The 19,403-nt window shown below is 38.4% G+C and overlaps 1 pseudogene; it reads left to right on the top strand.

The window, feature by feature from the left end:
* Positions 1 to 19,403, top strand: part of LOC127652970 (centrosomal protein of 112 kDa-like) — a 288,819-nt pseudogene that overhangs the window by 142,684 nt on the left and 126,732 nt on the right.

Raw genomic sequence — 19,403 nt, 5'->3', positions numbered from 1 at the left:
TGTTAATTCTCTTTGTGCATTTGTTTTTTCCAGTTTTTCTCAGACACATGCTTATACAGTTTTGTGGGGTAACTACATAAATGTGACAGTTTAGCTGTTGTAATAATAATACTCAAACAGACTCTCCCAAAGTCCTCATTCTCCCATATGAAGCATTAGGAGGTTTATTCATTTTAGTGAATTTTCATTTGAAAATGCATTCATTTCACTATGTTTATGGCTGTCATCCAGACTAGTATGGCTTTTTCCTCCACCGAAATGGAGCCTTTAGAAAACATTCTCCGTTACTGCATACTTTGGAAAACGATGATGTTGGGAAACTGAAACCAGAGATTTCATTCGAAAACAAATTACTTTGGATGTGACCGTATTCAGCAGGGGACAGTCAACCCAATTCCAGCTGTACAAGCAACAAACCACACTTACCGAAAGCAGGCCAACACTTACTCATGACAGTTCTTACTAATTGAAACGAGATGGCAAAATCGTACGATCAAAACACTGATGTTTCTCTTCTGTGGTACACAGCCCTATACAAAAAAAATCTATATTGGCTGCAAATTTGTAGCTAATTTTCTGCTCTTTTTTTTTTTCTTTTTTTACATGCAAATGAGCTTTTGATTTGCCTCAAATGTTTGATAGAAGTTTGCTACTATTTGCTGGTATTGGTGAACCTCCGGCAAACCTTTGGCAACAATGGACAGTCTGCCGAAAGTTTGCTCTAAAGCTTGCATGTGAAAATTATCAGTGGCGAATTTACGGCCAATTTTCCATGAACTCTCGATTTTCGTAAGGGAACAGGGCTTTTTGGATTACTCTCATGGTTGTGTTTGGGGTCTGAGTAAGTTTTATATTTTATTGTTAGGTTTAGGGTGTCATCGAGATATGACGAAAGGAAATATCAGGGTTTCCAACAAGGCGAGGGAAGTGTATGTAAAAGTTATACATTTTTGACAACCCAATTCATATGATTTCACCATCTCTATTCTTGTCTGACTTTCATGAGAACAGGTTGGAGTAGGCAAAACAAAGTGAATTAGGATCCTTTCTTACGTGACACATGGTCTTCTTGTGGTCTTGCGAGACAGGGATCTTGTTTTTCAAAGTTTCAAACAAGATTTAATTGGACACAGCATCCTAAAACATGAAGGTTGTGCTGTGAAACACTGGAAACCTTAGATGCAACACAACCTAAATTATTTTAATTATTTTAATTAGTATATTATCATCTATTTCTGGAGGCCTTTTCTAAGCTATTCTCGAAATTTCCGATTCATTATTTAGCATATCAAGCAATACATTTAATTTTGCATGAACGATGTTTAGTTGCTCTTTATAACTGTTTTCATCTCATCAATGTAAATTGATCTGGTAAAATACTGTTTATTGCTGTCACCCTAGTTGAGATCCACAATGAATGTGTTTACTGTACATGCACACTAATATGCCGATAACTACCAAAAATCATCTTATTCCAATAATCTGACAATACAAGAAAACCACATTTACATTCATATTTCAAATCATCATGTTACATACTCTCTGGTTTTGACATTGTTTGCGGACATTTAGACACCAGCCATGCCGCCGAGGGAGGCGTTTAGTGGAGCATTTAAATATGAGGATGCACAAGACTACATGTAAAAACTTAACTAATGTGTTATTAAAATGTATTATCATGTGCATGCAGTAGATAATGTGTAATTTGTCATGTTTACATTCTGCATTCATGGCAATAATGCACGAACACACTATATGCGGTCATAATATGCTCCAGTTACACTCTTTTTGTAATATATGATAACACTAATACTGCAGCATTATGCGTGTTATTGGGCAGAATGCAGAAAAAGAATGATTTACAATATATATATATATATATATATATATATATATATATATATATATATATATACTGTACTCACTGAGCACATTATTAGGAACACCTGTACACCTACTTATTCATGCAATGATCTAATCAGCCAATCATGTGGCAGCAGTGTAATGAGTAAAATCACACAGATATGGGTCAGGAACTTCAGTTAATGTTCACATCAGCTATCAGAATGGGGGGGAAATGTGATCTCAGTGATTTGGACCATGGCATGATTGTTGGTGACAGATGGGCTGGTTTGAGTATTTCTGTAATTGTTGATCTTCTGGGATTTTCACACACAACAGTCGCTACAGTTTACTCAGAATGGTGCCAAAAACCAAAAACATCCAGTGAGCGGCAGTTCTGTGGATGGAAATGTCTTGTTGATGAGAGAGCTCAACAGAGAATGGCCAGACTGGTTTGAACTGACAGAAAGTCTACTGTAACTCAGATAACCACTCTGTACAATTGTAGTGAGCAGAATAGCATCTCAGAATGCACAACATCTCAAATCTTGAGACAGATGAGACACAACAGCAGAACACCACATTGGGTTCCACTTCTGACAGCCAAGAACAAAAAGCTGAGATTGCAGTGGGAAAGGGCTCACCAAAAGTGGACAGTTGAAGACTGCTGTAGCCTGGTCTGATGAATCTCAATTTCTGCTGAGGAACAAAGATGGTAGGGTCAGAATTTAGCATCCATGGACCCATCCTGCCTTGTGTCAACAGTACAGGCTGGTGGTGGTGTGATGGTGTGTGGAATGTTTTCTTGACAAATACTTAGCTTGACAAGTTTTAAAGTTATGACTGGTAAGGGCATGATTCAGAGTAATATGAACCTCAGAGATCTTACTGCAGCCACTGTTTTTATAGATCACATACACATTATCATATATTTTTAAGGCTGATGCTAGCTACATAATTTTAGGGGGACTGAGATGAAAAACTGTGTAAAGTGGGTAATGGAAAGGAGGAGGCGAGAACCGGCTTGACGATATAAATAATATTTTAATGAGAAACTTAAAAGAAACACACACATGATGGACATGTCCATAAATCTCTCTCTCCCGCACAATCCTCCGCAGTCGACCTTTATCCCTCTCGGAGGCTTGATAAGGGACCGGGTGTGTATGATCATGACCCGGCCCGCCCTCCGCCCTGCCACAAACAGACTTAAGACTACGTTAAAAAATGATATCTACCGAATGCTGTAAAAATATTTGAGCATTGGTGGTGACTAGGTGGTACTTGAATGTTCTGATTTGATCGAAGTTGGTACTTGGCCTAAAAATCACTGCAATAGAACTCTTTTGGTATGTGGTAGAACGGGAGATTATGTGACACCAACAATAGCCTCTTTTCCACCATCAGGCCGAACTGTTCTTGTTGCAAGAAATACGTCAGTCGTTACCTTGGTAACACATTAGTTTAAGGACTGCGTTCGAAGTGTGTTTAGTTTGCCGAAATAGTGTGCTTGGCCAGCTACAGAGAAAAAACAAGTAACCTTATCAACTGACAAGTGACCAATCATGAGTTGCGACATCACTACAGGCATTCCACCAGCACAGTTGAGCACGGTTGTCTAACTGGGTTGAGAATTCCAGGCAAAGAATGGATTCTAATTGGGCCAATTGGGCCTGATGGTGAAAAAGAGACTTATTATGCCACGGAAATTACTGAGATCACATTTTACACCATTCTGATGGTTGATGTGAACATTAACTGAAGCACCTGACCCGTATCTGCATGATTTTATGCATTGCACTGATGCCACACAATTGGCTGATTATTGGCTGTTTATCACATTTATTAGTGTCCAGCTGTTTCTAATAAAGTGCTCATAGATAGATAGATAGATAGATAGATTCATCTGATCATTGTATATTTAAAAAAGCTATCTCTACATAGCTTAGCTTCATTTTATTAATATTATGCTACTTCTTCAATAGGGTAATAGCCAATTATTCAACTGACTGTTAGTTCAATTACATTAAATTATTTTAATATATCTATTAAATGTATTATCTATTATTTTTACAGTTTCCAAATGACTTCCCTAACATTGCTCACACATAGAAAGAATGGTCCATTTTGAGCGTCTGTACTCAGAATAATGGAATTGAATTTCCCCTCTGATGTTTCTTCATACGGGACCCCTACTGAGTGCCGCCAAGCTTCTCTCCTCTTAAAGAATTCAGTCTTTGAGTCTCCTTCAGTCGCCCACCGCCCCATGACCTCGGCACTGGCACTCTAGGAGGGGGCGCTAATCACATCTGCCCAATGACAGCAGCCATTCAGCACTGCTGCTTTAAGAGCCCGGCACCCAGCAGTCCTTTCTGTGACGTTACAATGTTTTCAGACTCTTCCCCCGCCCGTTGCTCTCCTGAGGTCAGATCGCCATATATTTTGCTCTGGATTTTCACCTTTCAAAAAAGGTTTCACTCAGAATTGTCAAAACCAAAGCAATGCTATGTTGCTTGTCCGACAATATCCATGGGATGGGCTTAGACCCTTCACAGCGTGCTGTACGCTGGGGTTTAAACTAAAGATAATCGCTGACTGTTCATATGTTGAGATGTGTATTTATTGAACATTGGATGGTAACAAAGATCTCAGAATGAATAGGAGCTCTCAACTTTAAAATAATAACACATGGCATGTTAAAGAAAAATCTGTCATATTGCTTTTTAAGACCAGAGAGGTGCATCCTTATCCAGTTCTTGATCAATTAGAAGCATCTTCGTATAAATTGTGTACTCTGTATTGAACATTGGATGGTTGGATTGTTGCATACCAAAAAAATCCCTCATCAGTTTGTTGAGGCTCTTTCTGTTGGCTGTTCGTTTTTGCCCTATTGGAGATGTCCATGTGCATCCGCATCTGTTGTCAAGTTTGGTGCAATGGTGCTGTTTGAAGTGCCTTTTCTGGCCTTGTGCCTGATTGACCGAGGCAATTGAGCAGAAATTGCATTTATCACCTGCTCTCAATAGCACTACAGCAGCCTCTAGCTGGCTGGCCAGGTAGGGTGCCGAGCCACACATTGTAGGGGGATTAGTACGAGATCTGCTGGGACCAGGCCATTCACCGCAGGCTAACTGTGAGATGGGGGCCAGACCAGACAAGGTCACCAGCTCCCATCCGTGTAGCAATGGACCCTGGGAACCATCGGCACTTCCCTCACCAGCCGGCGCAGCTCAATGCACAGCAGGTGCAAGACAAGTAAATAATGCTGCTGCTCGCTTTGAGTTTTTTTTTTCTTTCTTCATTTTTTTCATCATTCTTCCTTTCAATGCTAACCACATTTCTTCTTAGAAATAGTTAGCAGGGATAATGTTGACTGGATTTGGTCTTTTTTGTGCCTTATTTTCCATTTTTGAAAAAACAAAATGATTGTAAATGGATTCAGAGGTCACAGTAAGTGGTTACAAGAGGTCCAGTATATCTACCATCAGAATATTTTTATGAAATCCAAACCAAGACCTTTTTGGTTTATTAAATTTTTTTAAAAAATTGGCAGTCATTTGGAATAAATATCACTTGAAAATGTCACCATATTTGTAATTATTTTTGCTAAGACTCTCATCTTACATTTTATGTAGCAATTAATGATGATAATGGGCATCATTTAATAATATTTAGAAGTATATATGACAAATGGACACCCCTGTGCGATTCACTGGCCTTGACATTACTCATCTTTTGTTCTCAGGCTGAAAGAGAGGCAAGCCTGTCAAAGTTGGCAGAAAAAACGGGATGATAACAGCCTATGAGGTCATAGTGATGCCAAACTTGCATAGGCTTTTTATGTTGTGAGGCAAACCATGAACTTTTTTCTTCACTGAGCCATGCACAAGTTGTCATGACGACAGGGATGTTCCATTGATGAAGTCTAGCTTCTTGTTGTCCAATCAGATTGTGGAACTGAAACTGCAGTATGAACAGGAGAACGCACCTACTCCAGACGCACAATGCCGAGAAGGACAGCCAGCTCCACGACCACCATTGGGAAACTGACAGTTTTGAAAGCAGACGAGGGCCACTAAGGTCCAGCAGAAAACGCAGTCGCAGGAGTGGAGGAAACGTGACGCTCAGGTAGGGGGTCTCTTCCTTTCCGCCACTTACGGTCACCATTTTGTTTGGCTGTTATTATAAAGCTGTAATTTGCTACGTATTTTGTTTCAAAATTGTATTTTTCTACATTCTACAATAGAGAATATTGGTTTGAAGTCACTATAAAAATTTATATTTACATACATATGCCAGCACACTTTTTTGCGAAACTGTCACATTTTAGCTTAGCATACAATGCAGAATTAAACAAGGATTTTATTGAAACTAAAATCCGACAGTGCAAACTTTTTGTGCACTATTTTGACGTGTAACGTTTCATGGTAGGATTTCATTGAAAACATAAGAAAGTCCCAGCTGCTGAAACCACAGGTTTCTGGATGAAAGTAAATGTACCAGTCCGATGGTGCTGTGGCCTTTTATTGCTTACACAAGGGTGCTTCTTGTTTTACTTGGGTTGGTTATATTGGGTAATTAGTATTTATATGCATCCACTGCATTCCAGAGGGCTGTTTTCTGTTTTTCTCTGTGGTATAGGTAGCGATTATCTGCTGTATTTGTTTTCCTTTAATGTCTGAGAGCATCACAGTGGGCATTTGTCATTTAGAGAGTATTAATGAGCTCTATAGCCCTATTTTGCTCATCAGCGGGTTTCTGGTGCCTGTTGTGTCCAGTGCCCCATTCGCCGCTCCTCTGTCCAGACCGGCTATCGTGAGATCCCCGTGGGAAGCCGTTTGATAGACGAGCCCCCAACTGTGGATCTATTGGACTCCTCAAACCCCAAGATTAAATATAAATTGTCAGCATGGCTAAACCATATTTGTTGGCTCCTTGTGAGAGAAGCACATTCAATGATTCTGATGGTGCGGATCGAGTATTGCCCCGCAATGGAACAATGTGAATATCAGTTAGGTCCATTATTGCTGGTGAAATATGAGTGAAAAATAAAGGTACAAATAGATGTCAACTGTATTGAAGTTATATATATATATATATATATATATATATATATATATATATATATATATATAGATATATATATATATATATATATATCTATATATATATGAGTGTTTTTAATGGAAGTAATTTTCTCTTTCCAGCAAATTATTTACATTTTAAGGAACATTATAAGGTTTTTGAGAAAATTAATAACTCTTTAAAATGTACAGAAATGTTTGTAAATTTAAGGGATTTATAAAAATGGTATTAATTGTCTTATTGATGTCACCACATTTACCCATATCCCAAGAAAGCTTGTGTTGTGGAGCGCTCACATCTCTGAGCTGCTGCTGTGTGGATATCAAATGGCCTGATCAACTGATCGCAAATGGTGATGCTCTTTGCCGAGCAGTCTTTGAGTTTTGACTGATCAGTTTGTCTTCGATTAAATTATGTAACCTCTAGCACCTCGAAACTCTCCATTACAAATACACTTCTCCAACTCAATAGGAGGTCATTTTAACATCAAATAATCAACCATAATATGGCCATTTTGGGAAAATTAACTTCAACTGTGCCTGTTTGCCCAATTATCAACAGTCTAAAATCTAGTACAGTAGAGGTCTGCACAGACATTAAGTTAAAGCCCAAACCCAGCCCGTACCCAAGACCGTGTGACTCGACCCGACCAGCACACTCAAATTTTATGCCCAAAACGGAAATTTCTCCTCCAAGTCAATTTGTTGCAATAGGGTGTATTTTATGTAGGCATTGTAGGCAACCTTCATAATAGTATATTAACAGTAAATATACACAGTTTTAACTGTGCACACCAGAGTAAAAGGAAAAAACCTTTGATGTATCATTACATCAAAGGGTGACAATCTGGAACCATTTGTAACAGTGTAACAGTCACATGAAGTTCTCATTGCAACCTGAACTTCTTCAGAACGTCAAATCTTTGCAACACTTGCACTATAAACAAGCCAGACAATTTTTTTTTACTTGACTCAATGTCTAAAAACTTCAACATCCAGCGCATATCACTGATAAAACAACGAGACGTGGCGCGATGGTCAAAGTTGTCTCTCCAGTGCATGTTGAGAAACAACTCAGAGGAACATAAAACACATTTGGTGTGAACAGTCCCTAAATTATCTGTGAGTGAGAGCGTTATGTTGCGTTAGTTATAAAATAATATTATATCTTGAATAAATGTATCCTATATTATTTTAAATATATATTTTATTATCAAAATATTTAAAATAATAATAAGGTATTTCTATTTTTAATTACAATCCCGAACCCGACTCCAAACTTGACGGTTTGTTGGGTTCCATCAGGCTCTGGCTACAATACTCATAATCCTTAAGACAGATCCATCAATCAAAGAAGTCGCTGTTACTATAGAGCACAACAGTGCCTGCCCACTTTTTCATCCACCTGGGTTCTAGAAATATTTTTCCCGTTCATTTCTTCCATAGACATTTGATCAAATCTTTCAGAAAAGAGTTGTGAGCCATGAACCGAACCAACCAGCTATGAGGTGAATCACATCACAAATGTTTTTTTGAGGCAAATAATTATATTCATATAGAGTCATATAGACAAAGGTACAAGGCTGTGTACTTATGAGGGCTCAAACTACAATCCCATGAAGCACTGCGAATTATGTAATTGAATAAAATTGTATGGGAATATTTAAAACTATTGATTTCAGGTTGTTGATTATAAGTATAGAAACAATATATTTATCTTTTTCTGCAAAATATTCCAATATGTACATATATAAAAGTAGTTTAAGGATGAAGGGAGATCAACTGGATTACATCATTCACAGTGCATCGTGGGAGTGGGCGGTCGCTCCGAGGCAAATTTTGCGGGTTTCGTTTGCTGCGGTTCTCTGATTGGTGGATCTTTCTCTGCTGTACCATGGGTAATGTAGTTGTTTAACACTAATTATGCTATCAAACACAATTTTAAACAATGAAGTTGAAATAACGCTGACAGATGGTGTCAATGGAAGCATATACCATCGATGAACAACCTCGTAGGTCACGGTAGGTCTGTCTACCAGTCAAAGGTTTGTTAATATACCGTCATCCTGATCTGTGCCATTACAAATTAAGTAAATGTTATCCCAAACAGATGAGGGTTTTAAAGTGAATGCTCTTTTAAACCTAACCCTAACCGATAGTGTCATAAAAGCAAATGTTAGATCAAAAACACAATTGCTAAACTCTTTTCACAACTCATACTCTGGTCATTTACATCACAAGTGCATCACTTGAGTTACCAAGCAATTTGATCACACTCGAACAAGCTTATAAATGTAGTTGATTATGTAATGCAAACATGAAAAGTTGAACTCTTAATCTGCAATTAATTTTTTTTTGAGAAAATTCAACAAATATCATTGTTGTTGAAGTTCCTCTAGTGTTCATTTCACCAGGACACAGCAGTGATATGTGCAACGAGCCATGTAAAAATAATTTAGCATAAATGTAGATAAAGTATCTTAATTCTGTGAGACCAGGTTGTATATTGTCTTTGTCAATTCAGTTACAACTTTCGCAATTTTTCATAGGATTACTAATTATTACTAATTTACATACAGTCTTTTACCATGTACCAGCGTTTTTCATATACTTGTTTCGCTTCAAATGAAAAGCTGAATTGTAAAAACTTTTTATTCAAGAATTTCCATGAAACCAATTGGAAAAATACTTTATAAACCATTTCCAATCCATTATAAATTCAGTTTCCATTCAAAGGTGTGTTAGATGCAGTTCTATCATGAATGTTTGTGAAGTAGTTTCCTAGGACTCATCTGCCCCCTGGGATCTTGCTTTCTTTTGTCTGTTTGAGGATGAAAGGGGCAGGACTTCAGGATGGTACTCAGTAAATATAGTTGCCTGCAGCAGCACAGTAAACCAATACACCACAGACTCCAGAGAATACATGTGCTTTCATGCCCATTCTACACATTTACAACACGCAATACTCTTGTGTGCTGGTATTCTTCTTGTCACTCTTAAATTGGAAAAAGATGGTGGACATTACTTACACTTTATTTTCTGTGGATTAGAGCAAATATTAATTATTCGTTCAAAAGATACAAGGCATGAGTGCCTCAAAATGTGGTTTCTTTCTCCCATAAACATTGGAAGCGTTTAATGGTTGTCTCAATATTGCTGGGCGTCTACTTTCAGTGGTTGTATCTTAGAATGTTTGATCCACAGAATAGAGTGAAAGAGTTGGGCAGGATTACAGTGTACTGTACAGCTGTTTTAATTGAAAACATCGCCAATGTTAAGAAATATTTCAGCCACGTCAAGTTTGAAACCTCCGTTTTCAGTTTCCAAAGGTCATTGTTTTTTCAAAGTATGCAGTTAAGGAGAGCAGGGGTGTGCATAGATAGTCAGCATTCAGTTAACCATTGGACTCCACTCCACACACATGACAATCATATTGCACTGAAATGTGAACCTGCCCGGGCAGAGCACATATCATGTTTGGCACTTGAATGGCCTAATTTTCTTTGGTTAAGAATACTAGCTGGCAGGCAGTGACAGTTTGATTATTTTTGTGATTGAGTGTTTTTATCCTTTGAAGATCTATATATTGTGCTATTTAGGGTGTGTTCTAACGTGGCAGGTTAGGTTCGATTAAAATGAACTCTGGTGCGATTGCTCTGTTAGTGCGGTTCATTTGAACAAGTGTGAATGCAAGTGGACCGAGAATGGCTGAAAAGTGGGTATCAGTCTGCTTCCAAATGAACTCTGGTACAGTTCGATTAATATATGAATGCAACATGGACCAAAGACATTGGCCCAATACTGACCTCAAGCATACCTGGTTCTTCTCATCATATGAGCTGTGTTGCCCATTATAGTTCGGTGCAGGCATCGGAACCACCATCTGCCGTCCTTGCATCATATCTTCATTTGTGTGTGCAACGGAGGAAATCCTGACACTGTTTTGACACCTTTACACATTTCATTAGCTCTTTGTTCGTTCTCAGCTGGTAAAAATACCACCATATATACGTATATAATATAACGAGCGCAGTTCACCCAGCAGCCAACATCGTTTTGAATGATCGGCAAGTTCCGTCAAAAATATACTTCATAAAGGCTGTCCAATCAGGTTGTGACTTTTTCCTGATGCCTTTGGTTTTGTATCGTTAGGTTCGGTGTAAAAAATGCCAGTGTGAACGCTAAGCGAACCAGGACTAAATGTATCATTTTCTATTTTGGTCCGGGCCAAGAGGGCCAAGAGAACCATTGTCCTTACTCCCAACATATAACTGAAATAACCGTTCATGAATCCTCGCGGTTAACCGAATATTACAAATGGTTACCGTGCACATCCCTAATTCAAAGGAAAACATATTTGTGTGGATGCAGCCTTTACTATAATTTACTCACCCTTGCAATTCCAAACCTATAGGACTTTCTTCTGTTAGTGGTTGATTTGGAAATTTATGTCTTTGTTCTTAGAACATTTCCAGTTAGTTGTCAAACATATTAAGGGCAGCAGCTGGAGATGCTTCATTCAAATGACTTGTAGTGGTAACCTTGAACAAATGAATGAATGGATGAATTTTGCACTTATATAGTGCTTTTCTGACACCACGCTCAAAGCGATTTATATAGGGATGAGGGGAATCTCCTCAACCACCACCGGTGTGCAACATCTACCTGAAAGATGTGACGGCAGCCATAGTGCGCCAGTAAGACATGCCCACTGTTAAACATTTTTGCAGATAATTGTTTTTTCTAAGAATGGAAATGCGCAAGCGATTTACAAAATCCCCAAAAACAATCCAGGCAATCACTTATGGCTATAAGTCCCAATTTATGTGAAGCACGCAATCAAATTACAACTTGTGCGACTGAAATAACAATAGGAAACTGAACAAAATCACAATACTTTTTCTCCCCAATTTTTATCAGGCATACAGTATTTGGTAATAAAATAATGCTTCAGTATTTAAAGCTGACAACAGTGAAAATAGTCCAGACCATCACAAATTGTGAATGTGTATCCAGCTGTAGGTAGAGTGTTAATAAGGGTGATCTGCCCTGGGGTTCCCCTGTACTGTCTTGTTTACACCGGGGGAGGGGGTCTCCCTCAATCATTTAATACCGAACAATGGGCATCCCATCATGTCAGTTTCTGCCAAAATGTGGGATGTCGTGTCTAATACGAGACAGTTGAGACAGCTGGCAGCCTTACTAGCAGATACTTCACTATTGTGTTTCATTGCTCTCCGTGCTACATGTTCTTCTAACGTGATAAAATGTTTTAATTTCAAATTGATTTTTTTTGTGAGCTATTAGGCATTTAATTGTTAAGTAACCATGTAATAAGCACGATCTGCTCTGCACTGGAGTCCTGACACACCCTCCTAATGTTTGGATCCTCCAATTGGCTGTGCAGTTTTTCCACAACTAGGAACACAACAATGTTTTTGGTTAAAATCAAACTACATTAACAGTAGTACCACTTTCATAATTGCCATACCAACTCTCTATCAGTTCATCACAACCATTACGTACATTGTGGAGGTGGGGCTATTGAAATGAACATCACGTTGTGCCGTCACCACAGTATGTGGCAATATCAAAAGGATTTGTTTATGCAGGGTGCAAACAATAAATGCTCTTTTTGGGGTGGAGACGAATTTTGAATTCTGAAACTTACAGTTTCTTTTTATCTCGCTTTTTTGGGGTTTTCCACTGTGGATAGTACCTGGTACCTGGTTGAGGTTCCAAGCGAGCCGAGCCGATACTAATTGTGACGTCAAAACCCTGCAGATAACTGATTGGTCAGAGAGAATCGTCACTACCAACGTCACTGGATTTGCGACATGTGACATCAACCCGCTAGTTTTAAAGTTAGCAACAGCAATAGCAGTATCATTTGTTCACACAACTTTCGAATTGTGAAAAAAATGGGGTGCAGTCATTCTCCTTGTTAGTAGCCGAGAAGAGGATCCAACGAGAGCTGGATGGGGCGACGCAACTATGAAGATAAGCCTATAATCCTACCCACGTTGAGGCTGCACTAAACTGCAGTGGAAAAGCAAGCTCAGAAAAGTAAAGTCGAACCGTAACATGCATTGGAAAAGTACCATTTGTTTTCCCCAAGATGTCTCCCATCCAGGCACTGAGCAGGCTCAACCCTTAGCTTCAGTGGGCAACCAGTAAACTAATGAAAACAAAACCCAGTAGGACGCCTGAACTGAAGCGAAATGGCTGTATACGTACCAACACCTGTAGGATATGTAGCACACATTTGTCTCTAGTAAATGAATGACATTTTTGCTTTAAGTTTGTTATGTAGAGTGTAGGTAGAATATTTCCTTAAATTAATTTTCCCTAAAATTGACCTTACGGATCGCTCCCATTATAATGTATGAAGCTGCGTGAGTCATGTGTTACATTGTTAACATCTTCATTGATTATAATGGCAGTAATCAAATATACTAGACCTTTCTGCTGAGAAAACAATTGTAAACATCTGAACTAAGATGCGCTTGGCTAAGCCCCTTCAGTTATACGTTCGATGTCCTTTGAGAAAAGTAGCTGCCTCAAAGTCTTGTTTAATGATCCGGTAATGACAACTCATTGTTTATTTTCAGTTGTTGCATACATCTTAATTGTTCTGTTTTAGCTAGACTTAAAAAGTATGTGCTAGTCGTTTTGTTATGACAGTTCTGGGTTTAAAAAAATTTACTACTACTGAACATGCTTCAGGAACTAAAGTATGTAATTCCTTTGTTATCGTTTACATAATTGAAAAAGTCTGTATTGACCAGAGGCTGTTAAATTCAAAAGGACAGAACACTGTAAAAGTATCATAAAAGTAGTCCTCAGGATTTCTGAAAGTCTTTTAAAGCCATACAGTGGCTTTGTGTGGGGAACAAACCAAAAGGTATAAGCTTGATTATCATTCATGCTTACATTCAGGGCTGGACTGGTAATCTGGCATACCAGGCATTTTCCCAGTGGGCTGCTGCACTCTGGGGCCGATCAGGGGCGGACAAGCCATCGGGAGAACCCGAGCAGGCCGAATGGGCTGCGATAAGCTAAAATGAGTCGCTGCGTTATGCAGAACAGACCACGAAAGGGCGCTGCGATGTGCAGGAAAAGACAGCGAATCCCCGAATTTGATTCATTTAATATTTAGTCTATTTTGTTGGAAAACATTTATCCATATAAATAATGGAGCTTTTGAACAGTGATGAGACAATTTCTTACGATTTGTTTCATTCATATGAGCGCTTTCAAACAGCTGTTGTGAGTGAAAAGGTGATCTGATGTCAAGAGGAAATTTCCCTTTGGAGCTTAATAGAGTAGTTACATCCTGTTTCTTCAGCTAAACAAAAAACTGTTAGAGACACGTTGACAGATGAAACATACATCAAATAAATACACGATTACATGCCTTGTCAATGTTTTTAATGTCGTTAGGGTATTCTTACAAGAAATGCTAACTAACGTTTCCTACAATGTATAAAAAGATGTAAATAATATATTTTCTGCCTCATTCTATGAACAGAATCTGCATACGATCATAAAAGGATGTTGTAGTGTACACTCACTGGGGTTTTGACATTTGTAGCAGCAAAAATAGTTAACTTTGTGTAAAATGTCATATGAACATTTAGCTTTATGCTAAGCTAAAATGCTATTTCTTGCCATTACATGCTGGGCACGATAATTTTTTATAATGAATTCTATGAAGAAAATTCACATTAGGAATGACCTTAGGAAACCTTTTTTTTCTCTAGTAATTTCTTTGATATTAGGGCGAAGATATACTGCAAAAATATATTCTTAATGAGAATTTAAATGTTGTTTTCCTGTAAAAATCGCAAGTAGCAAAACTGCATCAGATATGTATTTTTACAATTAAGTGTATTTTCCTACTTTATTAACTTGTTTATAGACAAAACAATGTTCTGTTTTGAAGTAATCCTGAGTATTTAGATTACGTTACTGACCTTAATAAATCTACATTACAAATTACATTTTACAGCATGTATTCTGTAATCTGTAGCTGAATACTTCTAAACAGTAACATTCCCAATGTTGGTAATAGCAATATGTTATTTCATCTGCAATACTAATTCTTTTTTCTACTTTCAACGTAGCCATGTTATTGAAATAGCACTCAATAGATAACAATCAATTTACATTATTCCACAAAAAAACACATAAATATCCAGTTTTGATGGGTGAAATGTGTCGTTACATTTTATTATTTTTCATGTTGTTTTTATTTATTTATTTTTCTCTTGATTTTAATTATAATTGTTGCCATATTTAAATATGTTCACATTTATTTTTTTGAATAGTGCTTTTTTATTTATTTGTTGTATGTATTGTGTATGTAATATCTCTCTATAGATTTAAATCTCTTCAGAAATGTTTAATTTGTTGTTTGTACTCATCTGATGGAGAATTGCATCATGTTTTGTGTGATTTGATCTCTAGACAGATGTTAATATGTCTGATGCTTATGAAAGATAGAACGAGTAAACATCATTTCGACAGATAACTCTATGAGCAACAGATGCTGCATTCTGCCATTCAGATCCAGCAGTATGTGTCCTTACTTTCCCTTCTCCCTCTTTCCTTCTTGATAAATTCAGTTTTTTCTCACTAATATAGCATAAACCGCTCACATTGGCAAATTAATGATGCTGTCAAATTTTCAAAGAAATTGATTCCTGGAGAGTAAAAGAGAGAAAATAAAGGTGGACATGACATGAGAAAACAGTCCTTCTTTCTGATGTGATGTTGAAGGCCATCACGTTGTCTTACACACCAGCAGGTTTGTTTGGATATAGCCTTCTGATTGTCATGGTGTCTTAGGCCGGGCTTGGGAGATTGTGAGCCCCTGCACGATTTACGAGTCAGTTTACCTACTAATCAGACAGACGCAGAGGTACATGGCATGACTTTACGACCTTTTGCTGACGCGAATTCTGACGCGATTGCGTACGTTTTTGCAATATTCTAGTAATTACACAATTTACTTTTTAAGTAGTTACCAGAAAACAGCAACATTAAATTCTACCAGCGTACCAATAATCAATAATCTAGCTAAGCTGAGTGTGAATGAATTAAAAACCCTGTAGAAATTGCAAACAGCATAGCTAGCTAGCTCAACTCACCTGACAGCTGTCACTCTTGAGTCATCTTCTGTAAAATGTCATCTGACGACCCTGTCATAGCAGACATTTAATGACTTGTTGTACATGGCTTGCTAGTCCTGTCAAAGTTTGTTTTTCTGTGGTTTTTGTGAACCAGGTTTTTAACTTGATTGGTCAACTTCAGATAGATTGTCAAATCGTTTCATTCAACCGCACACACTTCACGAATTCAAGCCGCCTGTGACCAAATTTTTTCAACATGTTTAAAAATGAGCCAGCAATTCCTACAAGATTTCTTCCGACAGCAAAGAATGGATATGGAGCTCGCACGAAAAATTGCACCGTGTACTCCAAACCTTCTAGTCGCAAACAAATATCAAACTGTGTCTTAGTGCCATGTATGTTCATCACAATATTCAACAAAGTCACAGTGTTTCATTAGCTGAACTGAATGTTTGATGGATACATGTCCAGTTTGAAAAGTTTGGACACACTTGACTGAATATATATTTCTTATGATCTAACAATCTTTTGGTCTAAGGGCTTATACCTAAATGCTTGAAATTTGTTTTGTAGACCAATGCGCTCAGCAGAGAAAAACAATGCAAATACAAATGGGATAGTAAAATAAATAGGCTAGTCAACTTTTAACAGGAGAAGAAAACCTTTACACATTTGTTTTTGTCTCCAAAGGTGTGTCCTATCAAACTCTATGCTATTTCGGTCATCTATCACTTGGTTGAAGCTAGCCAATATGGACAGGTTGCTTGACATGCTCTAACCCTTGTAACCCATGAACTAGGGCTGCAATGAATGACTAAATTGGTCAATTATTGTCCTTGATATTGTAATGGTGACAGGCACGGCGTTATGGGTGGGCCTGACTTTTCAACAGGCCCACCCAAAACTTTTCAAAAATTTTTTGTCAAGAATTATAAAAAAATCGCCAATTAAGCTCATAATTTGTGCTAAAATAGTCTAAATGTTTAGTTTTAAAAACAATTTTAAACTGGTTATGTCTATTTTGATGTTTCTGCGCAAGTTCAGCAGACAGTGTTCGGGTTTGTTCCGATCAGAGCATGTGAGCGGAGAGCGCATTTCTGAATATTCCGCTCTGCTCGCTCATTCTGCAGGGTCGCTCGCTCAACCCAGAATGGCCTGCTGGTTCGAATTTCGAAGATATGTGGAATAAGGCCTCCGACTATTTTTTCCCCCCGACTAAACCATTAGTGGACAAATCGCCTCTTTATATTAATTTAATTAGGCTACTAGGGCAGGCTATAGGCTATAGCCTGTATGGAAGCTTGTTTCCGCCATAGAATAGCCTAAAACATTTTAAAAGTTAATTGCGACTTTTTATCTTGCAATTCTGACTTTATTTCTCAGAATTGCGAGATATAAAATTAGAATTTCGTGAACTAAAGCCGCAAATGCGTGTTATAAAGTCAGAATTGCATGAAATAAAGTCGCAAATGCTTCTTTTTTTTTACCCATAGTTTATATCTCACAATTCTTCTGACTTTGTAACACGCACTTTATATCATGCAATTCTGACTTTATAATAGGCCTACGCAATTGGGAGATATAAAGGCAGAATTGCGAGATATATAAACATTCAATTATGTGAAAAAAGCCAGAATTTCAAGCTATATTTCTCGCACTTTATATCATGCAATTTTGACTTAATAAAGGGGGTGCCCAAGCCATCCTTAAGGGCACCTTTCAAAACGCCATGTACGTGCACTGTCACTGTCGTTAAACCTCGTCCTGTCAACTGTGGCCCGGACATTGCTGGATGCTTCTACTTTTTTCGACACTCTCAACACCTTGCACACCTTCATGTGCGGCAGCGAACATCAAGCCCGTTTCCTTAACGGGCAAAGAGAGATGCGGCCCGATCAGAGGTCATTGGAATTGGAGCGAGGGTGTGACACCAGGTGGGATTCAAGATCAGCCGCAGTGACAAAAGTTTTCATTCTGTATGATGTTATTGTGGAGGTGCTGGCACAGTATGCGGAAGACGGGGGACAGAGTGAGATTGAGGCACAGTCACTACTTCAGCAGATCAGAACAAAAAAGTTCATATTCCTCCTTGTACTTTTCAAACAATTGTACAGTAAATCAGACTTCACGTCTAAAATCCTCCAGTCCATCGACACATCAGTGACAGACACGGTTGATTTGATCGAGCACCTCAAACAAGAACTGACAGACATTCGCTCCGGTGACTCTGCGTTCTCAAATATGTTAGCAACAACAAATAAGATGATGGAGGATCATGATGTCAAGAACTGGGATGTCATCATTTTGCTCCGCTCAAGAAAGCTCCCAGGCCGATTTGAGGGAAGTATTGTCACATGCACGTTGGGGAAATCTACAAGGGTGAGGAGTGATAGCGACCTTTTCCAACACGCTAATAGACTGCCAGCTTATGAACTGAACACTCGATTCCACAGTGACACCTATGGCCTCATGGCATCTGCTGCAATCCTGATGTCCCCTAGCCTTGATACAAATGACACCAGCTTGGCCACTATAGCGAACTCTCTCAATGATACAGGGAAGCGCTTCCACGTAACCATATCAGAGTCAGAGCTCGACGTGTTTGTGCAACTCATAGAGAGGAAGAAAAAAAGAGGAGAACATCTCAAAAGTCTTGTAGAAGTGATGGACATATGCAATGGGGACGTTTTCCCGAATATCCATTCTTTCTTAAAAGCTCTGATAACACTGCCAATGACATCTTGTACAGTTGAACGCGTCTTTTCCAGTGTCAACCAGATTAAAACACCAAATAGGAGCACCATGCTTACTTCTCGCCTTATGTCCCTCTGTCTGTTGAGCTTTGAGAGAGAGCTTACAGTAACTCTCGACTTCGATGAAATCATTGACATTTTCAAGAGCAAACCCCGCCGACTACTCCTATAATTTCGGAAAGATCGGTAGTGTAACGCAAAGTTGAGATGTGGCTCAGAGGGGGGTTGAAAAACAAAAAAAAAATAGGTGTCGGAGGGAAAGATGCACGAAAGACGATAGCGTAGCCTATTTTCCCAGTGTTTAGTAAAATTACTCAAACGTCACACTCGTCCACAAATATAAAATGAAATAAAAGAAAGAGTACAGCGGTCGGTGGAGCGGTTATCTCCTCACTTTTCAAATCTATTACTGACATGCGCAGTTCTCATTTTACCTCAGATTAACATAAAAGCACAAAGTGACCGTTACAGTAGCATGCCCTTTCCTACTGCTCTGATAAATAATTTGATTTGCAATGAATGAATATTCTTCTCATACTCTCTCTTCTTCCCTTTCCTTCACGTTTGGCAATCTTTTAAGCCTGTCTGTT

This window comes from Xyrauchen texanus, chromosome 12 (genome assembly GCF_025860055.1).
Source record: "Xyrauchen texanus isolate HMW12.3.18 chromosome 12, RBS_HiC_50CHRs, whole genome shotgun sequence".
Lineage (NCBI taxonomy): Eukaryota > Metazoa > Chordata > Actinopteri > Cypriniformes > Catostomidae > Xyrauchen > Xyrauchen texanus.
This window is presented reverse-complemented; position numbering and strand designations above follow the sequence as displayed.